Genomic DNA, 24,993 nt, shown 5'->3' on the forward strand with positions numbered 1-24,993 from the left:
ATCCAAGCTGCCACAATTCCTAAAATCCCTGCAGCTTTGAGCTTAAGCAAGAGCCGTTTGTGGGGGACAACATCAGAGGCCTTCTGGAAATCTAAGTAGATCACATCGTAGGCCTTTTTGTGATCAATTTCACTTGTAGCTTCCTCAAAGAACTCAAGTAGATTCGTTAAACAGGATCTACCTCTCCTAAATCCATGTTGGCTATCCCTCAGAATGTTATTTGCATCCAGGTAATCTACCATTTTCACTTGGATTATAGCTTCCATTATTTTTCCAGTAATGCTAGTTAAACTGATTGGGTAATAGTTTGCTGGATTACTTCTATCCCCTTTTTTGAATATGGGTGCTATATTAGCATGCTTCCAATCTGAAGGTACCGTACCCGCAGACAACGATTTCTGGAATATTAAAGTTAAAGGTTGGCTAATAATATCCCTCATCTCTTTTAAAACTATAGGTAAGATGCCATCAGGGCCCTGCAATTTATTTATTTTGAGTTTAGCTAGGCTTAGTACCACATCAGCCTCAGTTATACATATATTGGTCATAGACGATGCTGTATTCGTACTAATTGGTGGCAAGTTACTCGTGTTCTCTACTGTGAACACCCGTGAGAAATAATCATTAAACTCATTTACTATATCAATTTCATTTTCAATTATAAGGCCCTTACTATCCTGCAAATTAGTGATTTCAGCTTTTAGAGCTCTTTTGGAGTTTAAATATTGGAAGAGACCTTTATTGTCATCCTTAGCCTCCAATGCAGTTTTTCCTTCTACATCCCTCTTGGACAGTCTAATGTTATACTTTTAATTTCGACTTTGCTCTTCGGACACTAAAATTAACCTCGAATTTAACCATGTTATGATCACTACCGTCCAATGGTTCTAATACCTCTAATTTTCCAATCCTATCCTGGTTATTAGAGAAAACAAGATCAAGAAGGTCTTCTCCCCTGGTAGGGGTATTAACAAACTGATTAAAAAAACAATCCTGTACTAATTCCACCATCCAGAGACTGTGTCCCACTGTATCCCAGGTAAATTTAAATCACCCATAACCATCACTTCATTTTTATTACTCATAATCATCATATAACATTTTGCTTTCCTGTGCAGCTACATTAGTGCTCTATAACAAACCCCGACAATTAGGCCATTTGAGTCTTTAGCATCAAGTTTTATCCATACAGCTTCTGTACTTTTATTTTTATCAGTGAGCTCCCTTGCCTGCAAGTTTTCTTTTACGTATACTGCAACACGTAAGTTACCATCCTTTAAACCCTGCAGGTGTCTAGAAAACATGCAACTGAGGATGACAGAGTTAGTGCTGAGTCATGAAGACCCTGGATTTTGAACACCAGCACCCCCCCCACCCCTCCCCCGACTTCTTTAGCTTAGTGAGGCAGGCCCGGGTCTCGCCTGCCCTGCCCCCTGGCTCGCCCATGCGTCCCCTGGCTGTGGCTCGGTGGCTGCCTGCAGGTCCTGTGGCTCCGGCTCGGCTGTCGCCTCCGGGTCCCCCTCCGGTGCCTCGTCGCCTGCCTGCGGTCCCTCCTTCCCTGCTTCGGCTGGGCGTCGGATGGCGTCTTCTGTTGGAGTCTGAACTCCGCCGGGTCTGTTGATGAGAAGAGATTCACTGCACAGTTGAGGAGTAGTTGCAAGTCACCAGTTTATTCTGATTAATCAGGGAGCAACGATCTGACATACATTCAGCATGTACAGGAAGATGCTCGAACCATAGGTGTCGGCTATAGGTCTTTATAGGCCTTTTGGGGTGTGGCCCCCCTTTTCTGTACTTTTCCATCTACGTGACTACAACATATTGTGACATTTGCTCTAGTTAGCCAGTGAGTACATGTCTCCCCCCCCTTTTCCTATGTTGTACAAGAATTAGAAAAAGTATTAGTTCGACCTGTTCTCTGGCGCAGGTCATCTCGCTATCAATTCCTGATTTCTGCCAACTTCTTGAAGTGAGATCGCCCCATCCTGCAAGCCCAGTATCAGTTCCCCTGTTCAGTGTCTGCATTATATTCAACACTGTGTTATTAGACATAAAATGGTGGTGTAGGAAAGAGGGAAAACTAGGGACAAATCTACAAGCAACAAATCTAGCTTCTTTCATATGAAGTTTGACATACTTCAGGGCAGCACAGTTGCTCCATGGGTACCACTGTTGCCTCACATATCCAGGGATTGGCGTTGTAGCAGACATCAATAACACTATCCATCACAGTCTATGGTTCAATCTATTCCGAGCAAAATTCATCATAGTTAGAGTTCAGGGTGGGATATGCATTAGTCATTTATATACCATCCTTTATGTGTGTTACAGGGACACAGAAGATGATGTGTGCTGGGTGGCAGACATCTTTAAAAAGTTTTTTTTTTTAAATCAACCAGACACAGGGCACAAGACAGACACACAGAACAGACACAAAGACAGGAACTCAGACAACAAATGACAAACCACAGGAAAAGCCAACAAGCACAGGGGCAACAACACGGGAGAGACAGAGGAAACACCAACGGGGGGAACAAAGGGGCCAGGGGCGAACGAAGAAGAAACAGGAGGACAAGGAGCAGACACAGGGGACACAAAAGGACCGAAAGGCACAGAGGGACTGGGGACAAACACAGGAGGCACAAAAGCAGGGCGCACAGAGGAGAAGGGCAGGGGGAAACGGGGAGTCGCGGGGAACCCAGGCAGGCGAGGGGCGGAAGCCACAGGGGCAGCAGGCGAGCGCGAGGCCGAAGCCGGAGGGACCCTAGGCGAGCGCGAGGGGGGAGCTGGAGGAAACGCCGCAGGCGGCGAGGAGGAGGGCAGAGGGACGGACGGAAGGGGCAAGGAGGGAGAGGAAGGGGACCCAGGCAAAGGGGAGAAGGGAGCAGCAGTCGCGGCAGACGAAGGCGCAGCCGCCGCCGGCCAAGGCGCAGGCGACCGCCGACCCGGAGATGGGGGACCCGCAGGTGACCGACGAAGCGCCGAAATCAGCTGGAGTCAGGGGGGCCACAGGCGACTGCCGAGCAGGAGCTGGAGGACCCGCAGGCAACCGCCGAGCCACAGCCAGGGGGACCAAAGGCGAGCCGGGGGGCAGGGCGGGCGGGAACCGACCCCGGTGACCCCTCCCTTTTTGGGAGACTGAAAGGCGCAGACCAGGCCGGGACTTGCTGCTCTGGGGCAAGGGTGGAGGAGTCATTGGGGAGGTCAAGGGGGAAGTCACAGGGCAAATCACATAGGAGGTTAATGAGATCCCAGAGGGATCCCACTCCAGTTCCTCCTCTGTCTCCACTATGGAGGGAGGAGTATTAGTCTGGCGGCGCAGCAGCAGGGGGCGCCACGGCTGGCACTTCGGGCGCGCGGCCAGCAGGGGGCGCCACGGCTGGCACCTCGGGCGCGACGGCGACGCCAGCTGTGTGCACCTCGGGTGTGACGGCGACGTCCGTTGTGTGCACCTCGGGCGTGACGCCGATGGCAGCTGCAGCAGGGGTTGCCGCGGGCAGAGAGGCGGCAGCAGTAGGGACTATCCACTCTGCGGGGGGGAATCCAATAGAGTAGGAGAATGGACCCAACCTGGGTGTCTATTGTCTTATGTAGTCTGGGAGTTGACTGAATGGTGGGGTGGGTGTAGTTTTTCCCTCTGTGGTGGGGTCTGGTTGGCTGCCCCGGGCTCTGTGGTGCCCGGTGGTGCCGCTGCTCTGGGCCCCCGGACTGGATGGGCCTCGGCTCTCCCGCCCTGGGTGGATTTCGGGGAACGGGGGTGCTTATGGGGGTCAGCGGGAGGGCTGGCTCCAGAGGGGGGGTACTTTGCCCCCCCCGGTCCTTTCCTCCCCATCCCTAAATTCTTCCCTCCTCCCGCTCCGTCACCCCAACACACATATAGGGCTTTGAGGTGCAGGTGCGTCGCTGGGATGCAGGGGAGGTATTCCTCCTCTGTCCCCCCGTGACCACCTGTGTCTCAATTACACATCACAACTTAGACACTCTCATTACTTACTCTCTCATGACACATACATTTAAGGCCTTGGGGGTGGGCACAAGGAATGGCGTCCAGAGGGCGGTCTGTTCATTCAGCCTTACCTCTGGTGCCAGTGCCCACTTCTCAATTTTAAGTTGTACATAGACATTGAGGGTTCTGGGGAGGGGCCGAGCTGACACCAGCTGCTGATTGGCAGAGGGTGGTTAGCACCATGCCCTTCCCCTGTTTTAAAGCACTTTAGAACAACACGCACCAACACCACATATGAGCGGGCGGAGGGAAGCATGGGGTCTTTTCACACCCCCGTTCTCTGTTCACCATCTGGGGCCGGGGGCTGGGAGGAGCTGGCCATCCGGTCGGGGTCTGGGCTGGTGGGCTTCTCGGCTGCTGTGGGGTCCGGGGTGGTCTTCTTGTCCCCATGCCAGAGGAAAAAAGGGATCCATCTCCGAGGTCTGGTGGCGGATTGCCCCTCTGGGGGCGGTGGTGCCTAGATCTCGGAGTATAGAGTATATATGGGGAGTGTGAATGTGTGTACGGCGTTCATTTCTGTGTCTTCATGTTGGGCGAATGGGTGAATATTTGTTTATGTGTGCATGAGGGTGAGAACGTATGCTTGTGTATGTGTACGCCTGTTTGTCTATACGTATGTGTCAGGTTGGGTCTTAGACTCCACCTGAAATAACATCTCAGGCTCTATTCCCCCCCGCCACACTCCCTGCTGGTGGATGAGGCCCCCGGCTGCCGATGCGTTGGTGGTTCTCGATGTCCGGGGCTGGATGCTCTGGTGTGTGCTGGCTCACTCTCGGCGGTTGCCTGCCGGGGCCTGGCCCTTCCGGCTCTGTCTGGGCCCTGGCTGGGGGGGCCCTTGGATCTCTGGGCCCGGGGTCCGGTCTGCCCTGGTGTGGCCGGCCGCCGGCGGGGCCTGCGTGCTCGTCGCCACGGCTCCCTGGGGCTCCTGTGATGTGGCTGCCGGATGGCCCCCCTCCGGAGCGCTCCTCTGCCCTTTTCTCGGTGGGGGCTGCAATTGTCCCTGCGGTGGTCCTCCTGGGGTTCCCGTGCCCTGGGGGGCCTCTGGATATCTGGGGCCCGGGTCTCCTCCGTGTCGACTTCATGTCCTGGGTGGGCGGGGCTGTGGCTCCCCACACACACTACCACAATTACATGGAGAAACCTTAGGAACACCAGCGCGCTGACACACAGGTGTACACACAGGTGCTCACGGACACATGCTCACGGACACACACTGTCTTGATCGGCTGTTGTTTCTGGGCATGGGTTGTAAGGCTGGTTGTGTGTGCTGTTCAACAACATTTAATGTTTGATGGTCGTTGTGATTAGTACAGATGTTGTATGTTGTCTTTCTCTTTTCAACAGACATGGAAGCAGATTATCTGTTTTGTTTTTTTCTTGTTTTTTTTTTTCTTTTGTTTTTTTTTCTGTTTTCTTTACATTCCTCTCTCTCCCTCTCTCTCTCTTCCCTCCTTCTCCTTTGTCCCCCCCCTCCCTCTCCTTCTTTTGAGGAAGTAAATAAAAATATAAAATAAAAAATAAATAAATAAATAAATAAATAATAATAAAATAATAATAATAATAAAATAAATTAATTAATAAATAAATAGATACAGATAAAGTAGTCCCCCGCAGAGGGGGGGTGGAGGAGGGAATATAAAAAATAAAAAAAGCAGTAGGGCCTGCAGACAGGACAGGCTGGACAGGCAGGGCCGCGGGCAGTGCGGCGGCCTCAGGCAGGGCCGCGGGCGTGTGGCCAGCAGGGGACGCCAACTCTGGGCCAGCAGGGGGTGCCGCAGCAGGGGGTGCCGCAGCAGGGGGCGCTGCAGCAGGGGCTGCGGGGGGCTGAGCTGGGAGCTCAGGCACTTGAGTTACGGGGGGATCCGGAGTCACGGGGAGATCCGGAATCTGGCCGGGCGGTGCAGCAGCAGCCGACTCCGGGCCAGCAGGGGGCGCCTCGGCTGGCACCTCGGGCGTACGGCCAGCAGGGGGCGCCTCGACTGGCACCTCGGTCGCGCGGCCAGCAGGGAGCGCCTCGACTGGCACCTCGGACGCGCGGCCAACAGGGGGCACCACGGCAGGCGGAGCTGCAGGTACAGGAGTCACTGGGGAAGCAGCTGCGGGCTCGGGAACCATGCGTATTGCGTCCCAAATGGACCTGGCCCCTTTAACTCTTTCACTGTCGCCGCCTAGTGGTTCGGACGCATACGTCCAAATTTTCAATAACAAAAAAAAATGACGTTCAGTAAAAGAAACAAATGTATCAAATCAACCAAAAACGGCTTGTTACACTACAAAAAACCTCTCAGATAATATCTGTAGAAAGTTGCGCAATTTTTGTGCCATGGTTTTTTTGTAACAAGTAAAAATAAAATGACCATGGTAGCCATCTTTAAACGGGTCGAGTGTCAGGAAGTAAAATATAAGTGTTAATAAAATGAAAACTAAGCACTTCAAACTATTTCTTTCACGGCCAATACTTCATAAACCGTCACAGTATTAAGACAAAACACGCATTTTTCCATAAATATGACTGTAATGCTCTCAAATAGCTTGCTCACTCATCGCGGAAAAATGTCAGTCGGCATTCTGTACATTCGTGCAATGTTTTTTATCTTCGCAGTTTTAGAAGAAAACCAATGAATAAAATGACAAAGTTACCCTCGTTTGAAAGCTTGATCTCTTATGTACATAAATCAATCACTGTAATCCTTCATTGTCAAGTATTTTTTCAGATATATGCTCTGCTTCCCTGCTAGCACATTATTTTTTACGCACTGAACCTTTGCCCATGGTTATGTTTCACCATAATAAACTTTTTACATGAACATCAAATTACAGTGTCATTTGCTTCATCCAATAGAGGGGTGTCTAAGGTTTGCAAAATGGTATGGGATGTGCTGATTGGGCATTGTTTTTCGCGCTGGGGACATGAATGCGCAACTTATTCTCTGCAGGTGCAGTATTTGTGGGAGTGTCTCGATTACGCATTGCGCACGTAGTCTCCGTGAGTTTACCCAGTTATTTTCGGACAACAACTTTTTTGACTGAAGAAAAATGGCTCGGATGACTTTCACTGTTGAGAAAGCACAGAAGATGATTTTGAAGAGTGGTTCGGGGGAAGAAAGTGTCGCTTTTATCCATTGATTCGATGGAGGAGGACGCTTTTTTGCGCGGAGAGGATGCAACGCTCGACATAAGTACATTTATTTACAGTTTACATTTTACTCTTTTATTCTATAGATTTTTATATTTCTGTGATTCAGCAAATTACAATTAACATTTGCTTTGGTAACACTTGTATTGTGGTACATTGGGAAAAGTTCTGCATCGCCTTTGTCAAGCTTTGAAGTGTGCAAAGTAATGCAGCGCTTTTGGCTTTCACTTGGGCAAAATTACGCAGGGCTTTGTTTGGGCAAAGTTATGCGGGGCACTTGTCGGCCTTGTTTGAGCAAAGTTATGTATAGTACTTGTCGGCTTTGTTTGGGCAACATTATGTATGGTACTTGTCGGCTTTGTTTAGGCAAAGTTATGCGGGGCACTTGTCGGGCTTTGTTTGGGCACAGTTATGCGGGGCACTTGTCGGGCTTTGTTTGGGCACAGTTATGCAGGGTTGGGGTTAGAAACAAAATGTTTCTTATGACCCATAAGTGGTAATGCATTTAGAAAGAAAGACGCTATCCCAAAACACTGCTAGTTACACTGCGGCCATTTTGGATAGGTTTTGGATAGGTTTGGCACAAGTCGTGTGAATAAAATATAGATTTTCCTACAAATGTGTGGTGATGTTGTGTGACAAAATGTTACTCATGACCCATAAGTGGTAATGCATTTCGAAAGAAAGACGCTACCCCAAAAAACACTGCTAGTTACACTGTGGCCAGTTTGGATAGGTTTTGGATAAGTTTGGCACAAGTCGTGTGAATAAAATATAGATTTTCCTACAAATATGTGGTGATGATGTGTGACAAATTGTTACTTATGACCTATAAGTGGTAATGCATTTAGAAAGAAAGTTGCTACCCCAAAAAACACTGCTAGTTACACTATTGCCATTTTGGATAGGTTTCAGATTAGTTTAGGTTAGGTTTTGGATAGGAAAGGCTCCCAGTTGCACCATTTGCTCTTTCCTCCGTAAAACCTGTTGGGCTGCATCAAATGATATGAAATTGGGCACACATGTAGAAAACAAGTTTGGGAACCAGATTTTTAAAATTGGACCTATTCCATCATGTAGTTTTTGAAATATTTACAAAAATCCAAGACACAAAGACAGATTTTGTATTTTTCCAGCTGTTTTTGTTATGTTCGCATGTCCATAAATTATACACAGGTTATTCATTTCGTTATTGAACTTCCTACAATCAATTGTAAAGGGGTCAACTTTGATTTTAGGTATCAGGCATGTGTCTGTGACTTTTATATCTGAAGTTATAAGGTAATTATTCCAAAGAGGGAAGAAATGCCCCCCCCCATGCAAGGGGCCCCTGGTTCACTCCATAGGGTTAAGGGCCAGGCGAGTCCCGGAGAAGGGGCGCGCTGCTGGTGAGGGCAGCGAAGCGGCGGGCGGTTGCTGTGAGGCTGGGGTGACGGTGATCTCCGGAGCAAAACCCGCCGGGTTGAGAGTCGGGAGCGGGTCCTCCCGACACGCAGCAGAGCAGGACGTGAAGAGCGAAATAGCCCCCAGGAAAACCTCTGTAGCGTCTTCCTTTTTCCGGCTCCTCCGTCTTTTCTTCCTGCTTGCTGTAGCAGGTTGCGGAGCCTGGGACACCTCAGGAAGTGGGGACAAGGGACCAAAAGGCATGCCGCAATCCATCGCTACTTGCTTAATGTTGGCCTCTGCTACCCCATGTCTCAGCTGCCGCAGGTCCTCACGCACCGCGTCTGCGAGGTGCGCGTCCTCGGGTAGGGACAGCTCTTCGAGGGTATCCCTAGCCCGAATAGCAAGGGCTTGCAGCACAGGGTCCTCCCTTACCTCTGATCGCTCAAGCCAATGCAGGGTTTCGTTGACTAAACCGAGGTACTGCTCCTCGGTCACGGTCGACGTCTTTTTAGGGAGTTCTGTCATTCTGTCATGACACGGAGAACACGGACCAGGGAAACAGGCGGACGAAATCAGGAACGGGGTTAAATAAAAGGGTTTAATGGGAAAACGTAAGGGCATAGGGAGAAAACAACAAAACGGAGCTACAAGACGGCACAACCAAGCATAACATTACAATGACAGAACTAGGGAAACAAACTCTGACGTGGACTTAAATACATCGAACTAATACAGACAATTGAAAACAGCCGTGAAACACTGGGAATTGACATGAGGTTAACGAGGGGGGCGTGGCACAGAAGGATCAGCACGATCGGGGTGTGACACTTTGTGTGTGGAGTGTGCATGTTCTCATCATGTGGCATGCAGTCCCCAATACATTCAGTCAGGCTAGCTGGTGCCTCTAAATTGCCCACTTTATGGGGGACTTATAGTTAAATTTGCCTTTGTGAGAACATATTCATGAGGTAAAAGGCAAATTAAAATGTCTTTTAATAAAAGAAAAAGGGAAGATGGGAATCTTGTACTGCGAGTGAGGAAAATTTCATCACCCCGTTTCAAATATATCCACTCCCTATTTGAAAGCTACTTTGTAGCAACCTCTCATACACTGACTACTGTGTTGATATACCAATCGATTGAAAAAAACATATTTACATGATTGAACCTAGTAAATTTATAATTATGGTAAAGTTAATGAAATTTTATATGGTAGAACATTTGTATATTTATACCCCATGTACTCTTGTTACCTCAAACAATTCAAATGTGTAGTATTCAGGTTAATGTAATTTGACAGTTTATATATTTGAACATAAATACAAATTACAAATCAGCTTGCCACACAACAACATTTATCTTATGGCCCACATACACTCATTACAGATTTGGACAAAAATGAAGACAAAAAAATCCCTTTTTTGAAATAAAAAATATCAAGAACCTAACAAATATTAAATGCCAATGTATATTCCTAGTTTCCCCAGTTTCAGTCCTGGTGGGATAGTTTCCAACACAGTTGGCAGATTTTCCTACTAAGCCTGGTAATTAGCACCTGAACTGAATAAGGTGCATTTGAGCAGGGAAATCAGTGTTGGACTCTGGCCCTCCAGTACCGGGATAGGGTGAAGTATCATTACATTTTTTCAACAAATGGTTTTGCATCACCACATGAATTACACATACTTTTCAGGACTCAGAAATGTTAAATTTCCCTTTAATATACAGCACCTTTTATCTGCCCTGGATAGGAAAAAAATACTTTAGAGAGTTTTATTTATTTCAAGTACAGAATCAGACGTTCCATTGCCTCACTAACTACAACAACATTTATGAAACAACTTCCACAGTCCTTCAGCCTTACATTTGAAGCATCGTGTATAAATGAACTTGAACAGGCGACTGCAAACATGGATAAATCCCTTCGTAGCACACTAGATGTTGTAGCTCCACTTAAGAAGGTAAAGCATAGAGATAAGAAACCTGCCCCCTGGTACTCTGATCATACACGTGAACTCAAACAGGCATCATGCAAGCTAGAGCGCAAATGGCGCTCAACTAAACTAGAAGTTTTCAAATCTGCATGGAAATACAAAAAAATACAAAATACAAAAAAGCACTAGTGACTGCTAGGTCTGTGTATCTCTCCAGATTAATAGACGGGAACAAAAACAATCCAAAATTCCTATTTGAATCCGTGGCTAGGTTAACACAGAATTCTCCATTAAACTCGCAAGTCCCACAATCTCTTAAGAGTAATGACTTTATTACATTCTTTAATGGTAAAGTAACTAAGATTAGACAGACCATCTAGTGCACATCCTTAGCTACCTATGACTGCCAGACTCCTGCTAGTCTTATGCCTATCAATAATGAGACTTTTGAATCTTTCATTCCTATAAAACACCCAGAACTCCTGAGCTTAATTTCCTTCTGTAAATCCTCTACAAGTCTTAAAGACCCAATTCCTACAAAATGTTTCAAGGAAATCGCACCACAGATTAGCAATACCCTGTTAAATGTGTTAAACTCATCTCTTAAGCTTGTATATGTTCCAAAACCTTTTAAAATGGCTGTTATTAGACCCGTTCTAAAGAAACCAAATCTTGAACCTAGTGTTTTATTAAACTATAGACCAATCTCAAATCTTCCTTTCATTTCAAAGATCATGGAAAAGGTTGTAGTTCATCAGTTGTCTTCTTTCCTACAAAACCATACCATAGCACAGAAACTGCTCTAGTCAAAGTAATGAATGATTTACTTATGGCTTCTGACCGTGACTTGATATCGCTGTTGGTATTACTAGATTTAACTGCAGCATTTGATACTGTGGACCATAATATCCTCTTGGACCGGTTAGAAGGTGTAGTTGGCATTACAGGGACAGCACTCTCTTGGTTCCGCTCATATTTAACTGATCGCTATCAGTTTGCACATGTGAACAACGAATCGTCCAAGGCCACCAAAGTCACATACGGTGTCCCACAGGGATCAATACTGGGCCCACTACTGTTTACCCTATACATGCTACCGCTTGGTAACATTATTAGAAATCATGGTGTTGGGTTTCATTGTTATGCAGATGATACACAGTTACATATATCTGTTAACCCTGATGAAACATCACTCCTATCTCGGTTAGAAGATTGTCTGTTAGATATCCGGTGCTGGATGGCAAAAAAATTTCTAATGTTAAACACAGAAAAAACAGAAGTACTGGTGATTGGTCCCAAGGCTGCAAGAAATAAGTTTCACCACCTCAGCATTAGTGGCCTTCCTACACAACCTAACACAGTGGTTAGAAATCTTGGTCTTCTAGTAGATTCAGATCTATGTTTTGATGCTCACATAAGAAGTATTACTAGAACTGCGTTTTATCATCTATGAAACATAGCCAAGCTTCGTAAGATGCTCTCACTTCGTGATGCAGAAAAATTAATACATGCCTTCGTAACTACCAGACTAGACTACTGTAATGCCCTCCTTTCTGGTTGCCCGTCTGGTTCCTTAAATAAACTTCAGCTGGTACAAAATGCGGCAACCAGAGTTCTCACAAACACGTAAAAATTTGATCACATCACACCAGTCTTATCCTCCCTTCATTGGTTACCAGTTAAGTCTCGGATTGACTATAAAATACTGATGTTAACCTATAAAGCACTGAATGGCCTTGCACCAGACTACCTTAATAATCTGCTGACCACATACAATCCCCCACGCTTGCTTCGATCTCAAGGTGCGGGATATCTGTTAGTACCTAGGGTAGAAAGAGCTACGGCAGGCTGCAGAGCTTTCTCCTACAGTATAGAGCTCCTTAGCTGTGGAACGGTCTTCCACCGGATGTGCGGGTTTCAGGCTCACTCTCAATATTCAAGTCTAGACTAAAAACACACCTATTTAGTTTAGCTTATAGGGACACTAGTTCTAGCTCTAGCTAGCTTCTCACTCCCAGTTAAACCTATATTGTGAGGTGTAGAGCTGGGTGGGGATCGGTGCCATTGGGTTTGGATAAACTGAATTGACAGTGCTGTCACTCTAGCTTCACAATTGCTTGTGGGATTGGAGTGCTGACATTTCAGGGACTCCCCATGCCTGCATTCCCACCTGCCTCTCCCTCCTACTTATGCTGCCATAGCCATATCTGCCGGAGCATTGCACTTCATATTGCACTCATCTAACTTTTAGCACTGCCTATAGTCTCCTTTACTTTGACTATCCATCCATCCATCCATCATCTGCCGCTTGTCCGGGGTTCGGGTCACGGGGGTAGCAGCTTCAGTAGAGGCACCCAGACCTCCCTCTCCCCAGCTAACCCCACCAGCTCCTCGGGGGGGACACCGAGGCGTTCCCAGGCCAGCCGAGAGATATAATCCCTCCAGCGAGTCCTGGGCCTGCCTCGGGGCCTCCTCCCTTTAGGACAGGCACGGAAAACCTCTCCGGGTAGCCGCCCAGGAGGCATCCGCACCAGATGTCCAAACCACCTCAACTGGCTCCTTTCGACGTGAAGAAGCAGCGGTTCTACTCTGAGGCCCTCCCGGATATCCGAACTTCTCACCCTATCCCTAAGGGAGAGCCCAGACACCCTGCGGAGAAACCTCATTTCGGCCGCTTGTATTCGCGATCTCGTTCTTTCGGTCATTACCCATAGCTCATGACCATAGGTGAGGGTAGGGACAAAGATGGACCAATAGATCGAGAGCTTGGCTTTTTGGCTCAGTTCTTTCTTAGCCACGACAGACCGGTTAAGCGCCTGCAGAACTGCAGACGCCGCTCCGATCCGTCTATCCAGCTCCCGATCTCGCCTACCCTCACTCGTGAACAAGACCCCGAGATACTTAACCCTTTGGGGTCTAGGGGTAGGAAACACACTTTCACTAACTGGGGCATGATCACACATTTCTTCAAATATCATAAACTTAATTCATGGCAAATAAATTATTTCTTATATATTTGTTTTGCCATTACACTCATCTTTATTTTAATATATATTGTAAATATGTCAGATTTTTGTTAAGTTTGAAATTTGACATCAAAGTATAGACATTGCAAAATGCAGTTTGGAACACTTGCAGAAACATTATAAAAGTACATAGTAAGCAATGCTGGCAGTTTGTTTTGATCCCAGATATCTGATCACCAAAGTCTTGGCTACATGAAGATGACTAAATGGTGTAGATGCAACATTCATTTGGATAAATAAATAAGAAAAACCTAACTCATGTCACTATTTCTGGCTCCTTTTATTGAATATGTAGCAACTTTCATGTGTATGAATGAGCCATTGTCACCTGGCCACGTCCCCAACCCCCTTTTATGGCGCTGAAGGGGATGTATCTGGATCGCGTTTCACTGTTGCGCTGTTAATCAAATTACCATGCGAATGCTATTTAGAATGTGATTAGCGATCTTCGGGTGAGAGCGGCACTACATGCCCCCGATGCAGGTAAAACAAAGTAAGATGACATGGTTTACTTTTCTGCCGATTTAACCGAATTAAAAAAACTGTAATACTTCCGACAATGGACGTTTTGAAAAGAAGACAGATTACGGATTTAGCCAGCGTTTTTTTCATGATTCTACATTAAGATTTCAGCGAGATATAAACTGAAATAGACGCGAAAAGTATGCGATGTCGCCGACGACATACTCGACCCCAGAGAGTTAAACTCCTCCACTTGAGGCAGTACATCTTCCCCAACCCGAAGAGGGCAAACCACCCGTTTCCGGCTGAGAACCATGGTCTCGGACTTGGAGGTGCTAATCCTCATCCCTGCCGCTTCGCACTTGGCTGCGAACCGCCCCAGTGCCTGCTGGAGATCCCCAGCAGATGAAGCCAACAGGACGACATCGTCTGCAAAAAGCAGCGAGGCAATCCTGAGGTCACCAAACTGGACACCCTCGACGCCTTGGCTGCGCCTAGAAATCCTGTCCATAAATATGATAAACAGGACCGATGACAAAGGGCAGCCCTGGCGGAGCCCAACACGCACCTGGAACACGTCCGACTTATTGCCGGCAATGCGGACCAAGCTTCTGCTCCGTTCGTACAGGGACCGGATCGCCCACAACAGTGGACCCCGGACCCCATACTCTCAAAGCACCCCCCACAGAGCACCTCGGGGAACCCGGTCGTAAGCCTTTTCCAAATCCACAAAACACATGTAGACTGGATAGGCAAACTCCCAGGCCCCCTCCAGTACCCCTGCAAGGGTATAAAGCTGGTCCAGTGTTCCACGACCAGGACGAAAACCGCATTGTTCCTCCTGAATCCGAGATTTGACTATCGATCTCACCCTCCTCTCCAGTACCCTGGAATAGACCTTCCCAGGGAGGCTGAGAAGTGTGATCCCCCTGTAGTTGGAACACACCCTCCGGTCCCCTTTCTTAAATAAGGGGACCACCACCCTGGTCTGCCAATCCAGCGGCACTGTCCCTGACCTCCACGCACTGTTGAGAAGGCGTGTCAGCCACGACAGCCCCACAATATCTAGAGCCTTCAGGTACTCCGGGCGGATCTCGTCCACCCCCGGGGCCCGGCCACCACGGAGTTGTTTAACCGCCGCTGCCACCTCAGCCTCAGTTTTGGGCAAGCCCCCCCCAGCACCCTCTGGCTCTGTGCCCTCAGATGTCTCAAAGGCAGTATGCGTAGATGTATCTGACGCAGGGTTGAGGAGGTCCTCAAAGTATTCCTTCCACCTCCGGATGATGTCCCCAGGTGAGGTCAACAGCCCCCCCCCCACTATAAATAGTAGGAACCAGGAGCTGCTTCCCCCTCCTGATACTCCGTATGGTTTGCCAGAACCTTTTTGAGGCCGACCGAAAGTCACTTTCCATGGCCTCACCGAACTCCTCCCACGCCTGGGTTTTTGCTTCTGCGACCGCCCGAGCCGCGTTCCGCCTGGCCCGCCGGTACCCGTCAGCTGCCTCCGGAGACCCCCGGGCTAATAATTCCCGGTAAGCCTCCTTCTTCAGCTTCACGGCCCCCCTCACCTCTGGTGTCCACCATCGGGTACGGGGGTTACCGCCACGACAGGCACCGGCCCGGCATGCAGTCGGAATTCTGCCGGAGGCACGAGTTAAAGCTCCAGCGAACAGGAGCCTCTGCCAGACGTTCCCAGCAGACCCTCACTATGCGCTTGGGTCTACCAGGTCTGACCGGCTTCCTCCCCCGCCACCTGAGCCAACTGATCACCAGGTGGTGATCAGTTGACAGCTCTTCCCCTCTCTTTACCCGAGTGTCCAAGACGGAGGGCCGCAGATCAGTTGATACGATTATAAAATCGATCATCGACCTGTAGCCCCGGGCATGTTCGTACCATGTCCACTTATGGACACCCTTATGCTCGAACATGGTGTTCGTTATGGACAAACCATGCATTGCACAGAAGTCCAATAACAGAACACCACTCGGATTCAGATCAGGGAGGCCGTTCCTCCCAATCACCCCCTTCCAGGTCACACTGTCATTGCCCACGTGAGTGTTGAAGTCCCCCAGCAAATGATGGAATCCCCCCCCGGGGCACGCCAAATAGCATACCGCTAAGGGAATCCAAGAAGGCCGGGTACTCCGAACTGACATTCGGCGCATAAGCGCAGATGACAGTCAGAGACCTATCCCCGACCCGAAGGCGCAGGGAAACAGCCCTCTCGTTCACCGGGGTAAACTCCGGTGTTAATGCACCGAGCTGTGGGGCCACCAATAGCCCTACCCCAGCCCGGCGTCGCTCACCCGCCGCAACTCCAGAGTAAAAGAGCGTCCAGCCCCTCTCCAGGAGATTGGTTCCAGAACCCAAGCTATGCGTTGAGGTGAGCCCGACTATATCTAGTCAATACCTCTCAACCTCACGCACAAGCTCAGGCTCCTTCCCCACCAGAGAGGTGACATTCCATGTCCATGTACCATTCCATGTACCTTGTCATCTCCCCCCTGCTCCCCGTTTGTGTTTCAGATTTAACTGTATTTGACTCTCCCTGCCGGCCCCTGGAGGATGGGCTCCCCCTTTGAGTCTGGTCCCTCCCAAGGTTTCTTCCTTCTAGGGAGTTTTTCCTTGCCACTGTCGCCTATAGCTTACTCACTGGGGGCTTTGGGTGGGGATGCTGTAAAGCGCTTTGGGACAATGTAATGTTGTGATAATGCGCTATACAAAAATAAATTTGTTGTTTGTTGTTGTTGTTGTTATGGGTCATTCTACAGAAACGTCCACTTTTGACATGGCAGGATACCTGAAAATGTATTTCTTTTTCTAGTATTTAAACTTATGCCACATTATTACTTTACTAATTGGCTATAACAATACACATAAGGTACACCTTAATGATTTTTTTCCTTTTCTGTGCATTTATTTTAAGATTTCATGGACAGTCTATTTGTCACTGGTGTTACCTTCCTTCTTTGGTAATAATAACAACTTTTATGAAATATTATTTCTCAACTTCTCTTGCACATGTAATCAGAGATACAGTACAACAATGATGAGGCAAATAAACAGGATATAATTATTTTATTTATTTAAAAAACATTTGTTTTTTTTTTCTTTTTTCTTTTTTTCTCTCTTAAAAAAAATTCTGCAATCATCTCTCGTCATAGACCTCACTTTTTAGCATTCAAAATATGGGCTCGGACCTAGATTCACTTGGTCTGTGTTTACTTACTGAGAGCCTACATCACCTGTATTGTACAGGAGTCCATTACCTGTCCACTTTACTGGACCCACAACACAGTGTTGTTTGGTTTGTTGACTGCTACAGTGTCCATTTTATCTGTCCAGTGGCATCACTAAAATCTTACACACAGTTTAATACGCTCCTTGTAGCCTTGCATGTGAAACTTCCGATCACTGTTAGCCCCCCCAATGACTGTTCCTTGTTTCCCCCAGGCTGACAACCCAGTTTGAGACAGTCCCCTGTCTTGTTTTATAACATAAGGCAGCAAATTGCCCATTGAACACGCACCATTAATTAAACAACGTCAAAATTTCAAACGGCTGAAGTCTCAGAGCCAGCTAGGCTTCTTTTTTTTTTCCCCCTTGTCGTGTCCGGCGGTTTAGCAAGCAGGATGTTAGTCTGGGTGCCTTATTGTGCCAACACTTTTATTTTAACAAGTGGAGCTTCGGATTTAAGCTCCTATTGTTACTTGAGGTATACTCTTTATTAAACATTTTTATGTCAATGCGCCACAAAGCCGGAGCTGACAGGGGGGGTTAGTGGGAAAGAGACAGAGAGAGAAAGTGAGAAAGGAGAGAAAGGGGTGAGAGACAGAGGAAGTAGAGAAATAAATAAATACATAATAAAAATAAAATAAGGAGGGGGGTCAGAGAGAGAGAGAGACAGGGAAGAGAAATAATACATAACAAACAGTAGAACAAAAAGGAAAGAGTAATAAGAGGACAGCTTCTGCATCTTGCTGCTTTACACCGTATCCTCACACCAGCTGCTGTATCTGAAAGATAAGATCCAGGGACACACACAAACAGTATACACACAAAGAAACCAGTGGTACCATTATGACATGGGAATGTGCTTGTGCCAGTATCTGCTTCTGGAATTAAATACGTTAATACCAAGGAAAGAAAATAAATATATATGCATGAGCAGACCACCAGGAACACTGTCTAAATATCGTCGTACCCGTATCTGCATCTGAGAGGAGGGAGTGGAAGCCACACACCAACTTTCACACACACTCTCACACACACACACACCCAGATAAGGGGAAAGAGGGATAAAATAGGGGAAGAGAGCCCTAGGTTCTCTTGTGTGTGCGCGCGCATGTCTGTGTGTGTGTGTGCATATGTACGTGTATGTGTGTGTGTACGCATACGTGTATGTGTGTATGTTTGTGTGTTGTGAGTGTATGTATGAGTGTGCAGGTTAACATGGAATGATTCCCAGTGTGTGTGCGAGGCCACAACAACACCGCCCCGGGGCCCCCAGACGGCCGGGAGAGCCCTGACGGGTCATGGACCCAGCCGCCCCCACAGCGGCCAGGTACCCGGGCCCCCGGCACCGGATGGCTGCGCGCCCACCCAAGGAAGGCAGGGAAGGAGGCACCGGGCGCCCCCCACCGGCGAGCACGAGACAGGAACCCCACGGCCACAGGCGGCAGCGCGCCGCCCCCCCCCCGGGAGGCCGGCCATGCAGGCACGGACAGAGTCCGGACCCCGGACCACCTGCACACCCCGCGGGGGCCCCGCCAGCCCCGGGGAGACCCGCCCCCCCCGCAAGACCCCCACCCGGGGGACCAGGGGGACGCCCCGAGAGCCACCAAGCACACCCGCCCCTGACCCCCCCTCCCCCAAGCCCAGATCCCAACCCTCCCTCCCCAGCCCCCGCACCCTCCCTCCCCCAAGTCCCCTCACTGCCGCCCCCACACCGCCCCATCATCCACGTGCTCCCCATACCAGGACAAACCTGCAGACACACAGATCCATGCATGCACTCATACACACACTCAGACACACACTTCCAGTCACACCTGCTCGTCTTTGAGGTCCGGCCGCAGATGCCCTGGACTTGCCCAGTGGACGGCCCAGAGTATGTTTCCCACCCCCCCCAGATCGCAGGCGAGCGGGCACCCCGCAGGAGACCGACAGCACCCCCCAGATGCAGCCGACTCCCCCCCCCAAGCCCACCTGCCGGCGCCCGCCACCCCCGCCACACCCAGGACCCCTCAACCCGCCCGCCCCCCAACTGCCCCCCACCCACCTTGATCATTGATGGTGTACATGTGTGTGAGCTAAGGTGTCGTTGAGATATGGAGGAGCATATGGGGAAAAGACACCCACCGGCCCCCCCAAGCCCTAAGTGTCTAAAGTGCAGTTAAAATAGAGGGGAAGGGAGCTGTGCAGTCCAGCTGCGGGCTGCAGAAGCAGCCGACCCAGGACCTGCCCAGCTCCCCCCTCCCTCGAAGGCCCTATGTGGAGGAGTGGTGTGACGTTGATGTATTGTCTAATATGCAGTTAAGATAATGAGGGGGGGATGAGTGGCTAATCGCCCCCCCTTCCCTCTGTGTGATGTGGTGTGATGTCTAGGTGTGGCGTCTAACGTGTAATTAGGAGAGATGGGGGGTGAATAGCTGATCACCCCCCATTACCTATGTGTGGTGTAGGTAGATGCGGGCCGGCAGGGGGGCGTGCGGCGATAGTCCACAGTGCCGCAAGGCAGCGGGCACCAGGCAAGGCGCGCCCGGACACACGGCGCCAACACCCAGGGGGCACCACCACCCCCCGCCGCAGCGCCCCCCCGCCCCAACCCAAGGAGGTGTCTGGGGCCTCATCTGAGCCGGCATCGCCGACGAGCCGTTCTTACCCACATTCACCAAACAGTCGCCCCGCACCACCCCAATCCCGACGTGCTCCCCCGTCCCAGGCCATACATGCAGACAAACAGAGCATGCATACTCACCAGATACACGCACAGACACGCACGCCCACATGCACACCCTCACCAGATACACACACAGACACGCACGCCCACATGCACACACTCACCAGATACACGCACAGACATACACGCACACACTCACCAGATACATGCACAGACACGCACGCACACACGCACACACTCATCTCGAGGCCCAACAGCAGATGCCCTGGAATTGTCCGGTGGTCGGCTCCAGAAGATGTTCCCATACCCCCCAGGTCGCAGGCTAGCGGCACCCCGCCGAAGGCCAGCAGCCCCCCGCGGACACCGCCGCCCTGCACCCGCCAGCCAGCACCCGCCGCCCCCCCACCCCCCAACTCCCCCGGCCCTCCCACCATCCCCCTTGGCCAGTGGGAATGGGTGTGTGTGTGGAGCTAGGGTGCACTTAAAATGTGGGGGGACTCAGGTGGGGGATGGATACCCCAGCCAGAGCTGCGGTCCTCCCCCCCCAGCCCCCACAGGCCCTCAATGTCTAAAGTGAAGTTAAAATAGAGGGGAAGGGAGTCACGCTGTCCAGCTGTGGGCTACCATAGCAGCCGACCCAGGACCTGCACAGTTCCCCCCACCCTCCAATGCCCTATGTGAAAGAGTGGTGTGACATGAATGTATGTCTAAAGTGCAATTAAAATAATACAGAGGGGGGTCAGTGGCTAGTCACCCCCCCCCTTCCCTCTGTGTGATGCAGTGTGGTGTTGTGGGTGTGGTGTCTAAAGTGGAATTAAAAGAGATGGGGGGTGACTAGCTGATCACCCCCCAGTACCTATATGGAGTGTGGTGTAGGTGGGTGTGGGCTGTAGGGGGCTGTGGGGGAATAGGTGGTAATGCAGCAGGGCAGCGGGCATCCAGCACGACGCGCCCGGATGCGCGGCGCCAACGCCCACGGGGGTGCTACCCCCCCGCCGCAGCACCCCCGCCCCAACCTGAGGGGGGTATCCGGAGCCTCATCTGCGAAGGCCTCGTGACGAGCCGCTCTCATACAAACACCTACACTCGCCAGACAGACTGACCTGGGACCTGTACCCTCTGTACCCTGCCCCAGTGCCCTCCCCCCAGAGGCCAGCATGCCCAGAGGCTCCCAGAGCGACACCCTAATCAGTCCCACATGGGAAGGGGCGCCCAGGGGGAGACCGGCCCCCCCGGCACGGACGAGGCCCCCGGAGCCCCGCCCCGCACCCACGAGGCCCTAGCCACCCGGCCAGGGCCGGCGCCCCCCGCCCCGCCAGGGCCCCCCCCTGCGCCCACCGGGTAGACGCCCCCAGCCCCCCCACCCCGCCAACCTAGGGGCGACCCACAACCCCCGGCCCAGGAACCGCAGGCCCCCAGCCCCACGGACCCACCGGCACCCACACCCCCCAGAGCCCCCCCAACACCCAAGGGACACAAGGAACAACAAAGCCATGACGCCACACACCTACTAAGTGATGGAGTCAATTATTGGGGACCAGACAGAGTTGAAATTGGCCAATTGATTCTTGGAGGAAGCAGATATTCGCTCCATACTAATGTGGTCCAACAAGAGACCTTTGTACTGATTAATACTCAAATTGTTTTTTGATTTCCAATTCACAAGAATAGTTTTCTTGGCGATGCACAAGGCGGTGAGAATCATTTGTGTTGCACTACCCCCCAGATCCTTATTACTTACATCGCCTAGCAAGCATAATCTCGGGGAGGCCGGAATATTATACCCTAAATACGTAGATAAGTCTTCGCATACCCTCTGCCAAAATGGGTGAACAGCTGTGCATTCCCACATAGCGTGCATATAGTTGTCTGGTGTATTATTTGTGCAGTAAGGGCAGGTGTCGGATTCTATGAGGCCCATCTTGAACATCCTTTGTCCTGTGTAGTGTGTTCTATGGAGAGTCTTATATTGTATGAGTTGCAGATTGGGTTTTTTGGTCATTCTAAAAGTATTCAAACATATTTGTGTCCAGATGTTCTGGTCTATATTAATCGATAAATCAATTTCCCATTTTGAGGTTGGAAGAGATATTGAGTCGTTTAAATCTGACACTGATCTATATATTTTTGACATTGTTTTAGGCGCATGGATTCTCAGTAGCTGGGTTACCTTTGTAGGTAATTGTAGATTTAATTCATCATGTCTGTATTTACCCCTTATTATAGATTTAAGTTGCTGATACATTTGTTAAAATTGTGTTTGAATGATGTTTCTTCAGTTTCACAACCATGTATTTGCTGTAAAATTGAAAATATTATCAAAAACATTTATAAACAAGTAATGATGAAATTCTTTCAATGTGAACTCTTGAGTACAGCAAAATAAAATAAATATAAAATCATTATCATGACAGATTTGACATGTTTAATGTAATGTTCCTGAAAACACAATAACACCCGTGACATAATGTAACACCAGTGACATCCATAAGACCAAATTTTTGTTTTCTTAAAGATTCGGGAATCACAAGCAATGGCCTTCTTGAGAGATGTTTTACACCTATATTTCTTGATCAGCTTTGCCAGGCTTTGTTTAGATTTTGTATTCTTCAAACTTTTTTTTTTGCATTTTAGTGCATCTAAAACTGCAAAATGGCATGTCAGGGCCTTTCTGACTTGAGTGTTTACTCGCTGACCATGAAGAATATTTTGTTTTAATTTCTGGGCTGTCCAGTTTTACATTCTGCAGTCGATTGCAACGTTTTTAACCCTTTCATGTTTCTCGACTTTCAGTTTTTGTATTTCTCTTCGTTTACTTTGTGCATCTCTTCTGCATGCTCTCCTTCTTTGTTGTAGTTGTCTGTAAAACAAAAGTATTCACTTTAGGAAACTTCATGCTCATTTAATTTTTGCTCTTACTCTCTCCTTGCTCATCTCTCTCTCTCTCTGAATGTGAAAAAGAGGTGGTAGGGAAACAGTATGCAAAATGGTCTTTGTGTGTGTTTGGTGTTATTGTATGAATTTTCACTGTTTTAGCTCTTATGCTCTCTCTCTGCCTCTGTGTCTTTCTCTCTGGTGTGTGTGTGTGTGTGTGTGTGTGTGTTTATGTTTAGTGGTATTGAATGCATTTGGAGAACTATATATATCACAGTTTCCCTTTTGCAGCTCAATTTGTACCTTGACCTGCGGGGTGGTGTATCTGGTGATGATGGAGGGGTTAATGCTCCTGCTCTGTTCTGTCCAATGCTTCTGTGTCTTTCCCTGCACCTTTGGTGAACCCTCCATGCCTTACATTCCGCTCTCTTGTCCCTCTCAGTTAAATCACTTATTCTCTTCTTTTTTCCTGTTTCAATGTCTTTGGAATAACCATCTTTCCTTTTTTGTAAGTATTCCTGTCTGCGTTGAGGGTCAGCATCCCTACGCTTTCTGTATTGCCTCTGCTTCTCAGCTGCACTCAATTTAGGCATTGCTGTCCAAAGGATTGACAGTGAGAAATAAATGTTATTATCTTGAAATCTAAATAGTAGTATATGTAAATCAACCCAATAAACAGCTTTGAATGAAGATTATCTATACATGAGCATCACTGGTGTTACTGACCATCACTGGTGTTACTAATAAGGAAGGTAACACCAGTGACGGTAACACCAGTGACAACCGTCATGAAAAATTCATTTTACAAAATGGCTGCCACAAGGGATCAAACCACATGTTGACAATCATGATGTACTCATTAAATTATGTAATTTAATCCATTTTTATTCTTATTTTTAATTATTTCCCAAATATTAAAGTAGGTCATACCAGTGACTTACACTAAAGCTTCAAAAGAAATCTTAAGATAAATGAGAAAATTACTGAAAAATGAAAAAAGACAATGCACTTACCATGTGCCTATCTTCATTGATCTTCAGAGAGGAAGTAAAAGGGAGTCCTGTGATGTCACCAGTATGGTTTTTATGTAGAAATAATAGTCTTTTCTTATACGGTAACACCAGTGACGTGACTACACTTTTATCATGTATTTTATAACATTTATTTTACATTTTGTATGTTTAAGTCATGTATATGATATATTTGACAGTTATGCATATATTATGGCAGCTTAACTACTAAAAAAAAATTTTTGATTTCAGAATAGGGCCCTCAGTTTCTCAGAATGACAGTGGGGACGGGACGGGCATTTTTGGGGGTACTTGGAAATTTACTAAAATGATTAAAAAGAAATACTGACACATTGATGGTTCAAAAAGGTGTAATTGTTCAAATAACATTGTTTTATTTGAAAATATAAATAAATCCCTACAATTAAGTGTTTTTAAAATGCAACCATCCTGTAAAGTCTAGGGACAGAAAAGTGGACGTTTCTGTAGAATGACCCTTATGGGCTGTAACTTTTTTATTATTTCAGCTATACGGCTTAGTTATGACTCACTGGAAAGCATGAAAGAGGCCACAGTAAACAGTACCATGCAGACACACAAATAATTTGGGGTTTTCTTAACAAAATATAGCCAGCATGATTTTATTCCCCATTCCTGTTGTATGTAAATAAAAAAACAAAACAGGAATAGAGCAGAAGCACATTGAATACACAAAAAAAGTTGTCTCAGAGCATGTGACTCAATTGAAACAATAAAAATAAAAAAACTTCTTTCGTATAGAATAATTATGGTATCCAACATATGGCAGTGAACTTCAAGTCTCAGTTCCTTTAAGACTCTGCTCCATTTCAGCATGGCAGATGTACACATAACAACACAGTGGATTGATGATTCAGTTCCCAAGCATCCTCACATGTGCCCACTTGCATTTCAGCATAGATGAAAAAGAAGCAATGCTGCGTAAGCAGCCATTAAACTCCCAAGACCCATTTAGTTTTTTTCCTTTATTGGGAATCACATAATAAACCATGGTGAGTGAACTCTTGTTGAAGGAGAGTGGTTGAAGGGTGCCCACGAGATGACAATCCTCTGGTCATGGGTGACTTCAATGCAACCATGGGTACTGACAGGGCTGGCTATGAGGATTGTATCAGTCCCCATGGGTCTGGAGACTGGGGTGAAAGTGGATCCATGTTCCTTAACTTTGCGAAAGGTCAGGGGCTGCAGGTCTCTGGATCCTGGTTCCAAGGCCCTGA

This window comes from Paramormyrops kingsleyae, chromosome 15 (assembly GCF_048594095.1).
Source record: "Paramormyrops kingsleyae isolate MSU_618 chromosome 15, PKINGS_0.4, whole genome shotgun sequence".
Classification (NCBI taxonomy): Eukaryota; Metazoa; Chordata; class Actinopteri; order Osteoglossiformes; family Mormyridae; genus Paramormyrops; species Paramormyrops kingsleyae.